We start from the raw sequence: 22,025 nt of genomic DNA, 5'->3' as shown, positions 1-22,025 counted from the left end.
TTCTTTAATAACCATAGGTATATATCCAATGATCCATTTCATTTTGGCTAAGCTATGATAAAGTCTTTTCAAAGAAATTGATAATGTCCACTTAAGTTGTTAATTTAATGTGTGAGAACTTTTTAACTCTAGTATTTTTCTTATTTTTACTACAGGATTGTTAGTGATTGCTGCATTCCTGTTGCTGGTATTTTGGCCTCATATTCTTCTTTGATAACTTTGCAAAATTATTGAATTTCATTAAATCTTTCAAAGAATGTGTTAATTCATTAAATTTCTTTATGATTTTGGATGTGATTTTTTGATGTCTATTATATCATTTTAATTTACAATGTAGTCAGTTAGTGGTGTTGCTATTGGCAAAAGAAAATAGATGAATGCACCTCTAAGTGTTATAATTTTTCCACATAACCATTATATATAATGTTATGAAAAAATACTGCCCATTAGCTTCATCATTTTACATTTTGAAGTAAATTAGAAAATTCACTTCTTATGTCTATTCCCTCCTTGTTTAAATTTGGCCTTTTATGAGGCATCCTTTCAGTGTTTGCATCGGCCATCAAATGCAAGTTAGGAAACTCAAGAACAGAAGGAAGTATTCCATATTGACCCCTATTTTTTTGTGTATGCACTCTTGTCTCCTTTGTGATATCACAGTGTTATCATTGGATAACAGATGTGATACTATTATCACTACTGATATTGACCATCATAACTTGGCTGGATAAATAACATTTAGGAAGAATCAAGATCTTTTGTAGAAACAATTAACTTTACCAGTAGTAACCTAAACAAAAGAACAAGTTATGCCTTTTAATTTTTTCTCTGTATATATACTGTAGCTAAAATTCTAGCTTAGCTTGGATAATAATGAAATATAGATTTGGAGCTAACTTCATCCCCTTATGTTATGTTATTACCATTGTTGTAGACCTATCTAGTAAATTAAAATTCAAATGTAACCGTCACATTTCAAGTAAAAAAAAAAAAGTGTCTTACCATTCTGTTTAGTGAAGTGAATTAAGACAGAGCTATAGAATTTTCTTTTCTAAGCATAACAGTCCCTCGAGAACTTGTTAAGCTTTATTTCCATAATGTAAAGTATGCATTTTAAACCTCAGTATTTCAATTTTCAGCGAGGTATTTCCATTCTCACTCTCTTATCTTTGTAAAAATTCTTAAATTGTCAGCTTATTTAGTGAAGTTGACAGACATATCTCTTTTTAATTCATAAAGCTTAATTGAATGCCAATCTCTTATATTCCATGGTGCATATTTTTATCATGAAAAGAATGAAATAATTTGGAGAAATATGTTGAACCCATCCTATTTATAAGCAACATTGGTGGATACTAAGGAAATTAATTCCTAGTGCTTCATGAATTAACATGTCTATCAAGCTAGTTCAATGTTTACATTATAATGTTTCAAAATAATTTGCTTATTTGCACCCAAACCATGTATGTAGTGAACACATTTTTTGCTAGAAAGTCTTATACTTTAAAGCATGAAGATAATCATTTATAATTAATAGCATATATATTTTATTTCCAATTTTAAGAAGTTACTAATTTATTTATTTGCAAACACACACAGAGGAAGAGAGAGAGAATATGTGTACACCAGGGCCTTTTGCCACTGAAAATGAATTCTGGACACATACAAAATTTTGTGCATCATGTTTTATGTGAGTATTGAGGAATCAAACCCAGGCCAGCAGGGCTCGCAATAAAGTGCCTTTAACCACTGAGCTGTTTCCCCGGCGCCCGTCTCCATTTCTGTTGTGTTGTTTCACATCTTCATGTCAAATTTATAGAATACTAAGAAGAAGAGTACTTTTTTGTTGTTTCTTTGAGGTAGGGTCTCACTCTAGCTCAGGCTGGAATTCATTATATACTCTGAGGGTGGCCTTGAACTCATGGCAATCCTCCTGTCTCTGCCCCCCAAGTGCTGGTGGGATTAAAAGTGTGCACCACTATGCCCAGCTTCAAATAATTTTATTTTTTATTTTTATTTATTTATTTATTTGAGAGCGACAGACACAGAGAGAAAGACAGATAGAGGGAGAGAGAAAGAATGGGCGCGCCAGGGCTTCCAGCCTCTGCAAACGAACTCCAGACGCGTGTGCCCCCTTGTGCATCTGGCTAACGTGGGACCTGGGGAACCGAGCCTCGAACCGGAGTCCTTAGGCTTCACAGGCAAGCGCTTAACCGCTAAGCCATCTCTCCAGCCCTCAAATAATTTTAATATATAACCTTTACTACAACTTGCTACAAGTTTACACTACTTGTGATTTATTTTATCATGCTATTAGGATACAAGATTATTTTTAATGAGCCATGTGGGAGCAGATTTGAATGTTTCCTATATAAACTATGTGGCCAACAAAATGTCCCAATATCACTTTGATATAATAATATTTCTTCCACATTTAAGAATTTTTTAAATTGTCCATTATAGGTCTTTTTATTCTAGTCAGATCCTAATACAGATTCATATCACACATTTGTTTTCCACATCTCTTTTGCCTTTGTAATTTGGACCATGGATTTAACCTCTGTTTTTTTTGTTGTTGTTTTTTTTCTCCCTACTTAGATATATTGGTTTGAGAACAATCTAAGTGCTTCATACAGTTCCCTCCAGTTTTTTTTTCTTTTCTCATAACTATATATATAAACAATTATTATCCATAGCAAAAAAGTGACAGCATTTCTTTCTGACTATATTATGTGGGAAAATTTCTTAGTTTTTCAAATAGATTTTTATACTTTTTCACAAGAAGCAAATTCCATTAGTACTTACACAGTATGTGTGGATATCTGAAGTCAAAATTACCAATTTTATTTTTTATAGTATTTGTATTTATTTACTGATAAGCTGAGGGAGCTGAGGAGAGAAAGAATGGGCACACCAGCACCTCTTGCTACTGTAAACGAACTACAGATGCATGTACCACTTTGTGTATATGGTTTTACATGGGTAGTGGGGAATCAAACCTGGGCCAAGCAAGCACCTTTAATGATTTAGCTATCTTGACAGCACTGAAAAATTCATTTTCATGAAGAAATCATATTCATAAAGTTGATTTTCTGGAGTAAAGTAATATGTAATAGAGGGATTGAATTTTTCAGGGTGTGCACATTATTTAAATTGTCCAGATATCTTACTCAATATCTTAGTGCTAGCTTCCCATGGATTCCTTGATTTTTGATTTTTTAAAGTAGCACAAGCTACCATCAACTTTCTAAAGATGTGTAAGAAATAAAGGAAATAGTCTACATGAAAGTTCTTTATAAGCTAGAAAGTACTAGAAAATGAAAGATATTATAGGGCAAAATGACTGCCATTCATTCTTTGATCACAAATTACCACAGAGAAAGGAGTTAGAGTTGATGGTTCTGATGGAATTTTTTCCACTTAAAGTTTAATAGCATTAACCTGGAAATAATGATATCTTATTTAGTTTTTAGTGAACAGGTGGAATGATACTAATTTTACAGGACTTGACTGATAAAAAATTTCCTGAAATGTACCTTATTCCCCCAAATGTGTAGAACTATGCAGTCTATAATTCAAAAGAATAATATTATTTTAGAGAAAAATAAGTTCTGGTACTGTTAAGTTCAGGATTTTGCCTTAGTGGTGATTTCTCTATTAGGTTTTTATTATTTTCATATTATATTAATAAGCCAATTGACTTTATTGCACCTTAATATTGAAGGTATTAGGATATTTTTGATAAAGACACTATTAATTCCCTCCAATATTGAACCTTCATTTTATTTAAGTTAATACTTCCTTGCTTGTCAATTATGACTTATTTTATTTGAAATTGTATCAAGAGCCTGGAGAGATAGCCTTGTCTGTAAACTACTTGCCCTGCATGCATAAGAACCTGAGTTAGACCCCCAGAAGCTATGTTGAGTAGAGGAAGATAAGTCCTAGGTTTGTCAGCACATGCCTCTAATCTCAGTGCCAGGGAGGAAGGAATGAGTGGAGACCTGGGACTCTATGGCCAGCCAGTGTAGACTAACTGATGAGCTCCAGGATAATGTGAAGCTCTGTCTCGAAATCAGGTAGGGTGTGCCTGAAGTATGATACCTCCAAACGCATGCACACAGACACATACAGACTGCTGCACACACACAACCCCATACCCACGTGTACCTGCAGATAGCATACAGACACGAATAATAACCATAACTAAAATCTGAACATAATGACATCTTCTAAATACATACAAAATAAAATTATTAATGAAAAAGTATTTTACTTAACTATCTTCTTATGGTTCTCCTTTGGTAAGAAATCAACTTCCTGAAAATACATGCCAAATATATTAGCCATGATTTTATGTACATTGTTTTCTTGAAAAGTAACAATCACATGAGAATGCTCGGCATGGAACACAAAATCTTACTACTGTCAAAATCTGTAACAGTGTAAATGTGGCACACGCCATAGGAGTCCCTTACAGGCAAATCACTCTCTTGCATTATTTCTCAGGATCTGGACAAGAAACTCTGTTGTCCCAAAGAGGGGCACTTACTTCTTCCCAGTTTAGGAAAATCAATTTAAATTTGCTGGCAGCTTATCACACCATCTGCAGGGAGTATTCCAGGAGAGGAAGAAGATACAGAGGAAAAGCATCCATTCACCATTTAAATAAAGGTTTGAAGTTTGATGCTGATGGAAAGGGAATTGAGATATTCATTCTTTAAAAGGTCACAGTGCATTTCTTCACACTATGTGTGTTTGGACAAAGTGGGTTGGGGAGAGATCTGCTATTACTGAATTTAGGAAAGATGTCTAATGAGCTTCATGCCTAAAACTAAAAAATGATAGACAATGTTGATATAGATTTCTCCTCTGGAGTACATTGCTTGAGTACTGCCATGACTTGGCAGGATTCTGTGGATAATCCAGGAACATTTTCAAAACATTATCAGATGAAAACAATAATGAAAGTACATACACATATGAAAGAGAGAGAGAGGAGATACTAAAAGTATTGTCTTATTAAATAAGGTAAGAGAACTAGAATCATGAATATATAGAATGAATATTCACAAGAAGTAGAAAGAGAAGGATGACAAAATACTATGAAATTGATACTATCTTTCCATTAGAATTCATTATTAGGGTAGTGCATTACAATTATGTATGTGGTAAGCTAAGCCATGTCTGCAGGTATAGAGAACTCAGCTTTCTTGAATGGGTGATCCACAATATTATATCATTCTCCAGTCAATTTGAAGTTAAAATGTAGTGCTGAAAAGATGGCTTGGTGGTTAAGGTGCTTGCCTACAACACTGAATGACCCAAGTTTAATTCCCTAGTACCCACGTAAGCTAGATGCACAAGGTGGCGTATGTGTCTGGAGTTGTTTGCAATGGCTAGAGGACCTGGTGTGTCCATTTTCTCTCTTCTCTATCTGCCTTGTTCTCTCTTTGTTTCATAAATAAATAAAAAGCAAACTAAAATATTTAAAGAATGTTTAAAAGTAATTCTCCAGCAGTAATAGTTCACACATTTCCAGCAAGTTCAAGTACACACAAACAAATCCCATAATATCTATTTAAATCAATCAGCAAAACCTACTTTAAAAGAGAAGGCATATAATGGGAAAACATATATCTGGCAATTTATGTTTCTGTGAAAAGAAGACTTTTAGACTCCTAGGCCTTATATCTTCTGCCTGGGGTGGGGTATGTGATTGAGTAGCCCAGTAGATACAACCTCTCTGTGTAGTACAGAACTGTGGAAGAAAATTTTATGAATATTTACTGAAACTATAGAGAAAATCCCACAGAAATTACTAGTATTTCAACTTGAAATTTCAGTGTGCTCTGGGACTGTAAAAGAGAAGACAGCTGTGATGGTTTGCATGAGAAATGTCTGTCAGAGCCTGATGTGTTGGTGATTCAGCCTCATATTCAATCTCCAGCTGGTGGCACCTATCAGACATAGAGGATTGCAGGAGGAGGTGTTCACTGGGGGTGGGTCTTTAGGTTTATGACTCCAGCCCTACTGGCTCTTGAGAGTTAGTTCACCATTGCTGCTGTTGCCATGGTGCTGATGTACAAGGAAGTGAGCTAGTCACCTGCTCTGCCATGCTTTCTTTACCATGATGAAACTTCCCCTCAAAACTGTAAGATGAAAAATAAAACCTTTCCTTCATAAACTGCCTCTGATTTGGTGTTTTATTCCTGCTTGGCAGTAAGATCAGAACTGCAACATAGGTATTAGGTGCTAATAGAACAAACATATCTGGGACATTTGCCATGAGGGGTGTAGAAGAGCAGACAGGGTGATGACAGTGTTAATTATCAATGTTAATTCAATTATCACAGAGTTACTGAGCATCGAGCTTTGCTATACACTAAGCAATACTTAGTCCTAATATGATAATCGTGATCAAAACATGGAAAAAATCAGTCTCTCCAAAGGAACTTTCAAGCTAGTGGTTACATGAGCAATCTGTCTGTGAAGGGACTTGCATGCTATTCTAAAAAGTTTGATAGTAATATAACTGGATTAGAAATCATTAAGGTTATATTAAAGTTAGGGGTGAGCTGATCAGATACAAATATTAGAATACCAACTTGGTGGTACTTTGATAGATGTGCTGTGATAAATGCTGAAAACATGAATGAAATAATATTACAGCAACCTAGAAAAAAATTGAAACAGAAGCAGAAGATACTGAGAGGTGGGAATATGACAGGTGATTTGGATGCAAGGGATAACACAATAGGGCTAAATATGAGCAGGCAAATATAGGTTTGGCATTTCTAGCTGATTGAATCTTTAAAACTTAGGGGTAGGGTACAAAGTTACTTCCCATTTATTGAATTCTTTTAGTTGAGGGGAAAAAAGGATCATATAAGTTTGGGGATGAAGTGGAAGAAGTGATGAGCCTATAATGCTGAAATGTTGGATTTACAGGAAATCTGGAACTCAAGATAAACACCTTAACCTGGAGCTATCTACTGCTCAGAAGTTGGAAAAGTTGAGAAAGGAATTGTGTAACGATGAGACTACAAAGTTAGAATTTTTTGAAAAGCAGATGAAGTTACCAGGCATTTCTTAGTTTTTTTTTTTTTTAATTTAATTTAACTTTTTTTTTAGTTGGCATACATTTTGGTATTATTCATTCTAGCATCTTCATAAAGAATTTGACTCAATGATTCTCATGCCTCACCTCTCCCACTCATTTCTCCTCCCACCAATATCTTTTCTACTTCTGTTTACATGAAGTAAGGGTAAGTCTGTTTTTATTGAAATTTTTTTGAGCTTCTAAGCCTAAAAGACTGAATTTGTGGGTAATTTCACTAATGTATGTATGATTTCTGGATGGAAAGGTAGTATATTTTTATTTTATTTTTGTTTTATTTGTGTGTTTGTTCAAGGCAGAGTTTTACTCTAGCTTAGGCTGACCTGGAATTCACGATGGAGTCTCAGGGTAGCCTCAAACTCACAGTAATTCTCCCACCTCTGCCTCCTGAGTGCTGGGATTAAAGGTGTGTGCCACCATGCCTGGCTAACGTAGTATATTTTTAAATATAAAGGTAGTCTTTCTTTCAAATTATTTTTATACATGTAATATAGGAAATGATATTTTTCAAGGATCAATTTGGCTTCAGAAACTATAGATTAACAAATGGATGTATACTGAATTAACTATGATATCACGCTTTTACAATGTGAAAATAAGGATAATGATTTTTTTTTTCTTGTTTAAAAAGATTTTATTTATTTAAGAGCAACAGACAGAGAAACAGGGAGAAGGAGGGGGGGAGTCAGAGAGAGAAAGAGAGAGAGAGAGAGAGAGGACACGCTAGGGATTCCAGCCACTGCAAACAAACTCCAGACACGTGCGCCCCCTTGTGCATCTGGCTAACGTGGGTCCTGGGGAACTGAGCCTCGAAACGGGGTCCTTAGGCTTCACAGACAAGTGCTTAACTTACCAAGCCATCTCTCCAGCCCAATAATTATTTTATTTTATGTTCAACAGGAGTCCTCCTCACCTATCAATCACGCCCAACGACTACTCAGAAATGAAACTTGGCATCGATGGTTTGATGCCTGAATATCTATTTCTGTGTTAAATGGGCCTTAGGAATTGTTTATGATTTTATTTTCATGTTGCACTCTGTAAGGCACAGATAATTTACTTACAGCTCTTTGAATAAACAAATATTATAATCTGACAGTCCAGTAGAGGATAATATTATGGTTATGATTTTCCATAGTTTTCTAAGAAAACAAGATTGGTGTATCTATTATGATACAATGTGGTAAGTTCAGGTGTTTACTGGCACTTGCTGTGTTGTCTTTTCTGTATTCTTTGCTTATATCTGCAAATTTTCTAGGGCTAGACATTCAGTGGTGATTTGAGAGCCAGTAATTTTGAGCATGAGAGAAGTAGATGCTCTCTCTCAGGAAGATATAAACATTTCATTCATTTGTGTGTCAATAGACCAGCATGGTGTCATTGCAAAGAGAGTAATTAATCCCTTTCACTCTGCCTGGGAATGACCATGCCCGGTGGTGCTTGAAAAGCTACTTCAGGGGATGCCTTTGCTAAGGCTATTTCTAGAGGAAGAAACTGCTATGCCCCATTTCAGCAAAAAAAAAAAAAAAAAAGAGTGGTAGCCCACATGACCATTTATTTCTCACCGTAAGGGAAGACAGTTGGACAAGGTCATATGAAAGTTTTAAATCATTTTGCATGTAAAAAAATAATGTTAACATTTTCTCCATGAATGAGTCAGGCAGCACATATGTAACACTGATCACTTCCTGAACATGTGTATATGTGATAAACATTGTGATGGCCGATGGATGTAGCCCAGCTAACAAATATTACTTTACATTAAAAATGGCAGACTAGCTGGGCATATTGGCAGACACTTTTAATCCCAGCACTTGGGAGGCAGAGGTAGGTAGACAGCTGTGTGTATGAGGCCAGTCTGACCCTACCTTAAGGAGAAAAAAAAAACACAAAAAAACACTATTTTGACTAAGTCTAGCATAGAAAATTTGTTTTCTGAATTTGAATCTGATTATTGTCAACAGAAGGAACACAATCATTCTCCATGAATGTTATTTTGCCAATCCAATTTATTTCCTCAAAAATTTTGTAACTCAAACATTTAACCAAAATGAGCTTATGTGTTTATCTAGATAGAATGTCACAAAGACTCTAGAATGGCAGGATACTTATCAAGAAATAGCATTTTGCTTTTTTAGAATGGAGGAAGTTGAAAATAAGCACCAAGAAATAGAAGGCTGATGACAGGGCCAATAAAACCTTTATTAATATAAATGCAAAGAATTTATAGAGAATGTATAGCATTTATACAAAAGTCCATGTTATCCACACTATCAGTAAATCATAGTCTATGACTGGCAAAGTTTAGTAAACTGGGTTGTTTCCTTCTATAGTGTTTATGAATGTCTGCATTGATTTTTTTTTTTTTATTTTCCTTAGCCTGTGTATCTGTCTTAGAGCCATTATATTATATTTCCCTTTGGTCTGATTTTCCAACTCATAAATTAATGATTTACATGCTTATTCATCATGCATAAACATCCTAATTTATTATAGTATGAGTCATTTCATAACCTAACCAAGTTTTCCCTTGTTTCCCATCATTTCATTTTTAGTTTCCCCACCTTAAACATAAACAAAGTAGAAATAACATATATTTCATTGGTCAGTTTGCTTAGTAGCAACCACATGGGACATAGATTGTGTGTACTGAGATGGTGGAGATTAAAGATGTAGGAACAGACAGATTGTACCCAAACAGCAGCATGTTCTGTCATTGGAATGTTGTCCTGCTTTCTCACAAAGAAAATTGCAGGGCTAGAGAGATGGATTAAAGTCACTTGCTTTAACTCCTGTTGGCCTGGGTGTAATTTTCTAGTTACCTTCATAAACCAGACCTCACAATTGGCAAAAGCATCTGACATTCAGTTTGCAGTGGCAAGAGACCCTTGAGTGCCAAGAAAGAGACACTGGTATACACATGTACTCTCACACAGACACATGCATGCAAATAAATGAACAAATAAATACTTAAAAGAAACAAGGAGAGAATCAGCCCCTCGCACTTCACTAGAGCCCCAGCTGAAACCATAGAATAACTGGGGAAATGAGCAAGAGTGCTGATTTCTTGGTGATCCTGGTAACCAGCACAAGGGTGAAGGAGATAGACACAAAGAACACTCAACTCCTACCACGCTGGATATCCAGAGACCCAGAGGCTCCCAAGACCTCATCACTGAAGTAGACCTAAAACAAACCCAACATGGCTCAGGGAAATTCATGGAAGAGGCAGAAAGATTGTTAAAGCCACATGTTGGGACATTATGCACAGAGACATTGCCTTTTCCTCATTACTGATGGCTAACCCCAAAATGTGCATGACCCACATTCTCCAATGAAGAGGGTCCCTGCAGAGGTGGGGATAGGGAGGAGGCGAACCAGGGTGGAACTAACACGGCTGCATAAATACTGTGTACATAACTAATAATAATTTTTAAAAAGACAAGAAAAAAGGAATTCCATTTTTCTTTATCTGTTCTTCCTTATTCTATAGACTCAGAATTTCAGGGTGGTTGAATGAATGAAGTGTGCTAATTATCATATAAATATCAGGTTAAATATCATTAATTTGTTTAATAACTCAGCAAGAATTTGATGAGCCCTTATGTACAAGGCACTATATTATGATACATCCCATAATTGTCATGCTTTAGATAATAAGTAAAGCATACCATGTCCATAATCAGACTGCAAATGTAGTGATTGTTAAGGAGAAAGATTAGAGATTCAGAAGAAGCACTAGGATTGCATTTATATAGAGAGAATATAGTCAAATATACACTTTATAATATAATAAACAAAGCACAATATTCTAAAATGCATATTTTAAAACACTAGATTATTCATATGAATGACTGAAGGGCTGTGAATCCAATTCCAACTTCATGCCTTCCACTAGCTTATTCTATCACCTTTTTTGCTACTCTCTCTCCCGACTGTGTATGTGTGTGTGTGTGTGTGATGTATGCACATGTGTGTGCACTTGCCTCTTCCTGCATTTTTTTCCTGAGCTGCTGACCAGAGCTAGTGGATCTTGGGACTCAAACTCCAGTGGCTTCTTGGGCCTCCTCTGTCCCTCTTGTTTGCACAAGCAGTGTTCTTAACCACTGTGCCATCTACCCAGCTTGCTTATATGAACTAGCTATACCTTAAAAACTCAAAGCAAAACCAAACGTAAAATTCAAGTCCCTGAACATGGTCAAGAAGTACTAGCCAGGCTTCCAGCATCCTTATTCCTCCTGTAATCCCAACCTTGACACAATGTCTCATACCAAACTCTGAACTAATTCAAAGGTACCTTCCCAAGCATGCTTTGAAAACATAGCCTTTGACATTTAACCTTTCCAAGACATTTGGTCCTCCACCTCCTTCAGAATGATATCCTTCCATACTTTCCACCAATAAGGCTTCAGCTCGAGATTCAGGTTCACACACCATTTGTGAAGCAAACAAGTGCCAGGCTTTATAGGATATCCTCGTGAACCTTCTGCTCTGTGATCACAGTTAGTTTACTTAAAGAAAGGGGTGGGGAGAGATGTTCTAAATCACACTCTTGTAACTAATGTTCATTTGATGCCAGAGAACAAAAGTTTATAAATGAATATCAAGCCAAAGGGAAACAAGAACATGAGAACTGCCGCTGGATAATTTCTAAGTACGTGAAGGGCTGATGAGTGTAGGTAGTTCTTCCTCTCCTCTTCAGCTCTCCCTCTCCTCTTTTCTTCCATTGCCCTCTGTTCTTCTTTTCTATAAACAGCTGTCCTCTACCTTGCTATATTCATTTCTCTTCATCCTGGCTGTCTATGAAATCATTTTGCTTTCTGTGCTTCTCAGTTTCAGCTTTCCTACTTGGAGAGCATCTTGACTCTGTTGCCAAGTCCAGAATTCTAGAGCCTAGCATTCTGGGTGTACAGTTGAGAATACCATCTGATCACCTTAGTCCAAGATCATCCTTGAGCTTGGAGCTTGTGTTGTCATATCAGTGGATGGACTGCTATCAAACAGTAAGAGTCAACCCACCTTAGCCCATCTTAACATCCGGGAATATAGTATAATTCATTCTGAAGAAGGTAGATGCAGTCAGAATTTAAAAGGAAAAGTTCATCTAGCCCATTTTTCCACTTCTTCCCACCGTTAGCACCTAAGAGACTGTCTACATTTAATTTTTTTTTTTAAGATATTTATTTATTTATTTTTGAGAGAGAGAGAGAGAGAGAATGGGCATGCCAGGGCCTCTAGCCATTGCAAATGCAGTCCAGATGCACATGCCACCTTATGCATCTGGCTTATGTGGGGCCTGGAGAATTGAACCTAGATCCCTAGGCTTCACAGACAAGTGCCTTAACCAATAAGCCATCTCTCTAGCCCTTTTTGTTTTTCAAGGTAGGATCTCGTTCTAGCCCAGGCTGACCTGGAACTCACTATGTAATCTCAGTTTAGCCTTGAACTCATGGCTGTCCCCCTACCTCTGCCTCTGGGAGTGCTGGGATTAAAGGTGTGCACCACCATTCCTGGCTTTGCCCCACCCTTTTTAACCCTCCCTTTCTGCTCTTTTATCCCCTGTAAGAGAAGGCTCTTCCTGGTTGCCCCTTCTGTCTTCCCAGCCAAGCTGGGAAATGGGGAAAATTCTGTTTGCTTGGGGACTTTCCTGCTTTGTTTTCCACATATGTGAACCCCAGGACCTTCTTCCTTGGAGAGAGGCCATTTCCCCATGTGATGGGGGAAGGAGTCTTCACTGTCTCCCTGCATTGGGAAGAGGAAGAATTTCTTTTGGCATGATATTTCCTGTTTGCCTCCTGTGGTTGATTCAGCCGGCCGTCCCCATAAACTTATGCATTCTGAATGCTAGGTCCCCATCTTGTGGCATTTTGGGAATTAAGGCCTTCTGAAGGAAGTGTGTTGTTGGTGGCAAGCTTGTGGGCATTATAGCCAGCTTCTCTTTGGTAGTGTTTGGCACACTTTTCCTGCTGTTATTATCCACCTGATATTGGCCAGGAGGTGATGTCCACCTTCTGCTCATGCCACAGACTTCCCCTGCCATCATGGAGTTTGCCCTTGAGTCTACAAGCAGAAATAAACACTTTACTCTCACCTAATCTCACTCCCTCTAAAATAAAACTTATAATTTATCCTTCTCTTATTCTACTTTGTCATGATAATTTGAGCAAGGAGCCGAAGTTGGTATTCAAGGGCTTTTGGTGGGGGTGGGGGGAGGAGAATCTACTTCATCTTTAGAGAGATCTAATCCCTCTCAGGACTGCAACCCTACATCACTCCCACTATCCCTGTCCAGGGACTTTTGGGTTTCATGAGTGAGTTGCCAATGCTAATTGGAGCTTGTGTTGTCATATCAGTGGATGGACTGCTATCAAACAGTAAGAGTCTACCCACCCTAGCCCATCTTAACATCCGGGAATGTGGTGTAATTCATTCTGAAGAAGGTAGAGGCAGTCAGAATTTAAGAGGAAAAGTCCATCCAGCCCATTCACTTCAAGATCATCATATAAAACAATGGTTTACCAGTATGTGAAATACTAGGCATTTCATGATGTTATTGCAACATTAGTTATCAAGGGTCTTTTCCTAGGGATGTATAAAGAAACATCTATTTGTACTATCTGCATGAAAAAAAAAAAATCAAAGAAAGGATTCTGTCCAACTCCATGTTGGTGATCAGTGAGTTTATTGGGCTTACTTAAGGGAGTATTTATGACACACAGGCAGCTACAATGCTGGGAAGTCTCATGGCCAGCTCACAGGCAGCTACACCACAGTGGGTCGCATGACCAGGTAACACTGAAGGGTGTCTTCGGCAATTCATGGACAGCAACACTATGTAAAACTACCACCACTTCTGTCAATTGCTTACCTCTTATAACCTCGGGGAGGCCCTAATGAGCCTGGCAAGGGAAGTCTAGTAGGGCCTTTCATGTGAGGGTTTAATGTCTATTCACAGCTCTAATTCAAGACAGGAATAGCCATGTCCAACCCAGAGGAAGCAGGCACCTAAGACAAGATGATTAACATGTAGACAGTCTCTTAGGTGCTAATGGTGGGAAGAAGAAGAAGGGCTGATGTGAATGAGGTATTAAGGTTGTTCCTTCTCTCCTGTCCAGTTGTCCCTCTCTTCTTCCATTGCTCCCTGTTCTTCTCTTTCTACGAAAGCTGCCCCCGACCTTTCTATATTCATTTCTCTTCATTATGGCTGTCTATGAGTTCATTTGCGGTGGCTAGAGGCCCTGGCATGCCCATTTTCATTCTCCCTTTCTCTGTCTCTAATAAATAAATAAATAATTTTTTTAAAAAAAAATCACAGAAAAATGAAGAGTTGAATAGTTAAATAAAGTTTAAGGAATTTCCTAGGCAGAAGGTTCATCTGGAGAGTGGGAAGTCCCAAATGGAGATGAAACCCTTTCTTTCTCTCCATTCCTCTCTCTCTCTCACTCCCTCCTCCTTCTATATTTTATGGTTAAGCCATGACTAGTTATGTTCTCAGACCCCAAGAGATCTGAACTCTAGCAAGTTAGAAGTTGACAAAGAGTCTTTGAAAAATTTTTAGTATAGATATTTGGACATAGACTCATTTATTTTTCACCTGCATCTGGAGTATATAGCCTTTGCTGAAATCTTTTGCACAGTCTGAAAATGGCAATCCAGGAGCTAGAAAAAGATGTGCTAAGAGATTTCATTTGTTCTTTTCTTTGCAGCTCAGATAGTCCCTGCTGCCTGCCCCCCCCCCCCCCACTGGGGCATCCCCAAAGAAATTCAGCTATGTTTGCCCTTTTTATCTACACTGTATACTATAATTTGGGTTGACAACACTACAGGGTCACACACACACGCACGCACGCACGCACGCACGCACGCACACACAAACACAGATTTCTTCCTCCTCACCATTTCCTCTTCTATTTACTTATTATCTCAAATGTTTACAATAAGGTAAGAGGTCAAAGAACTTTGTTGACTCTCTTAATCTTTGATTCTTTTCCTTTTTAAAAGATGTTCTTTTGCAGGGCATGGTGGTGCATGCCTTTACTCCCAGCACTCGGGAGGCAGAGGTAGAAGGATCACCATGAATTCGAGACCACCCTGAGACTACATAGTGAATTCCAGGTCAGCCTGAGCTAGATTGAAACCCTACTTCGAAAGAAAAAAAAACAAATGTTAAGTTTCTTTTTTAGTTTCCTCTGTTTTTCAGAATGGTTCCTCAGGGGTCTCATTACTTAGACCTCCCACTTACTTAATCTTTGCTAGAGCAGAGTACTTGGAATTTCTTTGGCTTTAAGATCACACATTAATCACTTGTCTAGCCACAAACGTTTAGATGAGACCTCTTCCAATGGAGCTGCTGCCCCAGCACCAAAAATCACATCTGCTCTCTTCTGTAGATAGCAATCTGCCCCCTGCCAGTAGCTCAGCTTTTCAGTCACAGCATAGCAGGCCCTGTGGGAGCTGAGGGACATTCATAGCCAGAGAGAAAGCAGTGTGGGCTGTCTTCACATGAAAGGGAGCTTCTGGCTCTGGACTGTGCCCAGCAAAAAGGCCTGGAAGATCTGCCCAGCTCCTTCTCTTGCCAAGGGTGCCCTTGAACCTTCCACACATACTGTAAATAATTCCCACATGCCTTAATTCTTAGAGTGTTAAAATGGGATTTTAATTTCTTCCCTACTGTTTCCGACTTCTCATCCTTTTTTATTTTTATTTGTATATAGATATAAGTTTGGAACCTCGTGTACTTACTGTGGGGTTTTCCTCAGTAGTAGAATAGAGGCTTTCTCACTCTTGGAGGATGAACCTATGTTCATCCTAGTGCATAGCAGACATTTCTACTGAAATCTGAAAACTTATTTGGATATATATCACTTATAAAATTTACTAATTCCTACTTTGAAAGTAGAATTTCTGTTAGATTCATTCCTCTTTCCTCCTGGTTCCCATTATAATGTTTTATAGATGTTATGCAATCAGTGAGTAATTGTTGAATACATTAGTGTAGACTTCTCTGTGGAGTGACTAAATGGATTTATATTAAAAAAAAAAAAAAAAGCCTACCTGGTCACATAGAAACCCACACTGTTGAATCTATATAGCATATTAGATACTACATTCATGTTGAACCCAATATGTCTTTGTTTATTCTATATATGACTTTATTTAAATGCTTTGGTCTGAACAGCTCTTTTTAAATCACACTTCTCTAATCATGGTATCACCCATGATATACACTCCCAGTGTACTCTACTTATCTTGCGTTTCCCCCCCTCTTTTTTTTACAGGTCAACTGTAATTTAAAATCAATGAGATATACAACATCCTCACTAGAACCAAAGGCATACTTCTTTTCTTTTTCCTTCCTCTTTCCTTCTCCTCCTTCCTTCTTTCATTTGTTTCTTTCTTCCTCTGTATAATTTGGTGGTGGTGGTGGTGGTGGAGTGTGTGTGTGTGTGTGTGTGTGTGTGTGTGTGTGTGTGTGTGTGTGTTTTGTGTATGCACATGTATGTGACCATGTACTACCCTGTGTACTCACCGGTAGTGGCCAAAATTGGTCACCAGGTGATTCTCTTTATCATCACACTTCTGTCTATATTTACTCAAGCTGGATTCTCCTACTGATCATTGAGCATATGCGCTCCCCAGACAGACTTGCAATTTTCCAGTCTACGCTTCCCACAGGGCAGGATCACTGAGGAGTGTGGCCATGCCCAGCTGCTTAGGTGAGTCTTTGGAATTGAACTCAAGTGCTCTCTTGGGCCTCCTGAGGCCTTCATGCTTGCTCAGGAAGTATTCTCAACCATGGAGTAATCTCTCCAGCCTCCTTTTCTTTATTTTTTATTATCAAGGTTTTGAATCATGCACAAAATGAGCTATACTTTTGAGAGTGGCCCTGGAACTTTTGTTAATGATACTGTCATTACTTCTGCAGATGTGGGTGAAGCATATCAATGAGGAATAAATGTTAAACATGAACCCTCTAAAGACAAATATCTTCTCAAACCAATGACCCACCTATAAATTGTATATGAGATTACAAAATATTAGCATGGTCCATGGCAATTTAGATAAGGAATATTTATGAAACCAACATTTCCACAATGCTAACCTAGTATCTCCTTTACCTAAAACTCATTCACAAGAGTTGAGTGTACTTTTATGTCAGTTAAACTTCCATTGGTGGCCTCGGCTTTAGTACTTCCCCCCTTTGGCATGCTGGAGGTTGAATCCAGACTGTGCATGTTAAACAAGCAGTCCTTTACTGACTTATAGCCTCAGCCCTCTTTTCATTGTTGTTTTGTGGAAAGATCACATTAGATTAACTAGACTGGCCTCAAACTCACAATGTATCTGAGACAGACCTTTCCAACTTGTGATTCTCCTGCCTCAGCCTCCTGAATAGCTGTTATTATAGGCATGCAATCCCACCACAGTGGCTTTAGTCTTTTCTCTCCTGGACTAGAGGGTCCGCTCCATCAAGGTTTACTCTGTTTCATTGATTTCATTTTTTTCTAGCACATCAACTATTTGAAGAGCACATGACAATTAAATAAACTATTTTCCTATTCACTGTGCCCTTACGTGAAACAATTCAAGTTGAAAAACATTTACTGAGTGAATGCATACAACAAAACATAATTTTAGTTCAGAGGATACAGTGGTGAATACGACAGATGCTACCCTGACTTCACTGAGTTTATGTTTCAATAAAAATGCCAGAAAAAATCATTATTGTTCTTGCAAATTATATTTATTTAGACAATACTCTCTCTTCCATATATTTGTTAATCTGTTTATTCAGCACTATGGTACTTTGCATAGCATATGCATGACCTTGTTTCCATGCACTTTTGAAATTTAACTTTTCTCTGTATTTCCACATACAATTGATTTAGTCTTGTGAAGAGTCAGTCACATTTCTTGCACTGTCTCCCCTTGTGTTACCACTTTCTAGCTCTAATGTCTTTTTGATTCCGTTGCTTTCTCCTTCACAAATTTCATCAGATTGGATTCTTTTCCATTTCTATTTTTATCCAATTTGTATAATTTAATTACTGCTTTAGTCAAAGCTCAAAATCTTATTCAAGGGGAAAAAAAGACAACTAGAAAAATGCAATAAGAGGATACTAACAGTGACATCATCAAAGATCAAAACTGGGTGACAGGTTTATGATGGCTTGAATCAGAAATTGGAGTTACAGCAGAAATTGAACTTGTTTTCTCATTTTTTCTTTGTAAAATGTGATTTTTTACCTGTCTTGTCTGTTTCTACTCTACTCATTTCTCTTCTTTTTATTATCAAACCATCTCTCTTTATCTCTTCCTTTCCAGTTTGCTTTCACTCCCTGAGAGTATGAATTCTCTTTTCACATGCATTTAGTGCTCTATATGTTGACTTTCTATCTTCTCAATTTCATTGCCTAACAGACCAACCTAACTCTCTCTAGCTCCCCCTAACTCCATTTCCAAATATAGTAAAATGTCAGATGCAAAGATCTGACATCCAATTTCAAATGTGGCACTTATTTCCAGCTGCCTAAAGTGTGGAAGAGAATGGAGTTTGGAAAGGATTTTCAAGGTCATGTCTATAAATTAATTTTCAAGGGATAATGTTGTGAATTAATGGGTTGGTGTGGCTAGTGTTGCTGGTATAGGGATCCTAGGCAGAACTGATATTTCAACTGGCATCTCAAGTAACTTGTTGGAGGAAACCATAGGACTTCACATTCATAAGTGATCAGGCTGAATATACTTTTCATTTTATTCTCTAGATCTTCTTCCAACTCAGATGATCAGCCTCTATATAATTTAATCCCAGATTTCTAGTGCTTGTCTCTTGTAGAGTTTACTCACCTCCTGATAATGTTATCATTCACTTGCCTATCTGTTATGAAATGTTTTCAAATTTTCCTATTATATATACTTCACAGAAGCAAAGTCCTCACTGACCAAAAAAATTAGTTTGGATTATTTTCTCTCCTGAAATTTCTAAATTACTGTTTTTCTTACTTTTATTGATTTTAATTTTGTACAATTAATGCGTAATTATAATCACTGTGCTTATAACTCAAGTCTTGTTAATTTGTTAATTTCATCATAATCTTGTAAATATATTTATAATCTTCAAGTTACTTCCACAGGGAATAGTACTAAATAAATACTATATAGAGAAGAATTAAAAGTATCAAATGCATACTGTTGCAGGTCATAGGGTTAGACACTGAATTAGGAAAATTTTGAGTAAAGCTATTTATTAGCTTGTGGACTTATCAACATATGTACCCTTAACATGTAATTTCTAATATATTATATAATATATAATGTACATGTTATATATAAATATATAATGTATAAAATATATATTATATATATTAAATATCTAAAAATATATAATATACATGTTAAGGGCATATATACTTATATATATATATATATATATATATATATATATATATATATACATACAAATATGTGTGTGTGTGTGTATATATATATATATATATACATACATATATATATATATATACATATTTACATATTTGCATGCATAAAGTCAGGAGTACAGAAAGAGAGAATGAATATATATAAATGTACCAGGGTCTCTTGCCACTACAAATGAACTTCTACAAACAAGCATCACTTGTGAATCTACTTTTTTGTTGATACTAGTTAATCAAATCCAGGCAGACAGGCTTTGCAAGCAAGCACTTATAAGTGCTATGACATCTGTCCAACCAAACACTTAACATTTTAAAGTCAAATAGTGAATATTAAATTTCAGTAGTAATTTGACTTTAAGGGGAAAAGAACCTAATTTCAAGAAATTAATAATTGACTCAGCTAACATGATATTGAAAGTTCTCCTTATCTTCTTGTTACTCTTCTGTACTTTTCTTGGCAACCTTGTGTGAGACATTAATTTTCACTTCATGTACAATAAATTGATAAGAGTGTCCTGGCTTTAGCAGCATTGTTTACTTTAGATTCTGTATATTTAGGACACCTCAGTAATTAATCTGAATAAATGTTTTTATTTCATAGTGCTCTAAGACTTAAGTGTATATTGACATTTTCATAGCCCTTGGGAGATAAATTATGAGATTTTTTTTTCCCCAAATTAGTTTTATCTTCAGTCCTTGCAAAGATTTGCTACTCTCTAAGTTTGGAAGCACATGACTATAGGTAATTTAAAAAGTCACCATGAAAGCTAATTATTCTTAAATTAAAATGGTTCTGATTTTGATAAATGAAGGTATAAAATTTTGTTCTCTTTATAGATATTTAACAAATCAAAATATATTGGTCATCTATAGCTGAAGAAACCAAATGCTGACACAAAACACAGAGAGACTGAGCTAAAACCTGGAAGAAAGTCAGTCTTCAGACAGTTAGCCCATCTAGTGCTGAAAAGTTCTACATGAGCTACTAGGGGAAAGTGGCCAACAATGGTGTGAGCAGGCAGGGGTTTAAGCTACTCAGAAGCAACTAGCCTAACAAGAAGTACATAAAAATCCAATGGTGGCACACAGCCATGTTGGGTAACCTGTAGCTTTCTGATTGGCTAAAAGATCTACTCAGTGTAAAGGAACCCTTATATGGAATTGGAAACCAGGTCACAATCCTATGGAGACAAAGATTATGCTCTCTAATGTCAAGATCCCACTAGTCTTTAGCTAAAAGAGGGGCTACATCTGTCAAAATATCCTTACATTATTAATGCTTATCCTATTTAACCTATGGTGACTTCACTCTCTATTGGAGACTGTTTTTCTTTTTCAGATTGTTACAAGGTCCAAGGAACAACTGGATAATGAAGTTGTGATATATTTACACAATGGAATGCTACTAAATAGTAAGGAAAAAAATGATACAATGAAATGTATAGAAAAATGGACAAACTTGGTACCTGTGTTGATTTGATTCAGGTATCTTCCATAAACTTAGGTGTTCTGAATGTCAGATTCCCAGCTGATAGAGATTTTGGAATTAATGCCTCCTGGAGGCAGTATATTTTTGGAGGTAGGTTTATGGGTATTACAACCAGCATCCCCTTGTCAGTGTTTGGCACACATTCTTGTTTCTATTGTGTACCTTATGTTGGCTGGGCAGTGATATCTACCCTCTGCTCATGCCATTGTTTTCCCTGCCATCATGGAGTTTCCCCTTGAGTTTATAATAAGCCAAAATAAACCCTTTATTTCCCAAGAGGTGCTCTTGGTAAGGCGCTTTCTTCCAGCAATGGGAACCTGACTGCAACAGTAATGTTGGTACCAGGAGTGGGTTCATTTGCTTCTAGACACCTGACTGTGGCTTTGGCCTTTTGGTGCTGATTTTCTAGAGGAATGTGGCTGAATTTTAAACCTTGGCCTAAGAGATGCCTTGCAGTGCTGTAAGTGAAGCTTGATGGATTATTCTGGTCAGAGTTGCAAGGCTTGAATACAGTAAGAGCTATAGACTGTGAGGTTTGGCTTATGAGGGTGAAAAGGAGCTTTGTCTGGACTAGGCTAGAAGCTGTTTCTGTGAGAAGCTTGCGGTTATGCCTGTGTCCTGAGAACTTGTGCAGGGTTTCAGTGTGTAGAAACAGACTGGTGTTGTAGCAGATATGGCACAGAAAGGAATCTTTGGGCTGAAGCTGCTGCCTGTTCAGCTTCTATTATGTGAGAGATTATAACCATTGAGATTGGGGCAGCTGACTCACTTTGGGGCAACATGAAGAATGTAGACTCTTTTAAAGGGGCCTGAATGCTCAAAGTGTGTCCTGTTCTTCAATGTTTGCTTTATTTCCTCCTGGATTAATAAATTAGCTCTCTACCTGGTATCATGAAGTATAAAAATGCAGGAAGGGGAGGGTCATTGAATTTGCAACTCGTGTTTTAAAACTGGCCATGGGCAGTGTGAAGCAGGTTTGCTG

This window comes from Jaculus jaculus, chromosome 9, assembly GCF_020740685.1.
Source record: "Jaculus jaculus isolate mJacJac1 chromosome 9, mJacJac1.mat.Y.cur, whole genome shotgun sequence".
NCBI classification, from domain to species: domain Eukaryota; kingdom Metazoa; phylum Chordata; class Mammalia; order Rodentia; family Dipodidae; genus Jaculus; species Jaculus jaculus.
The sequence above is the reverse complement of the archived record's forward strand: the minus strand, read 5'-3'. Positions refer to the sequence as shown.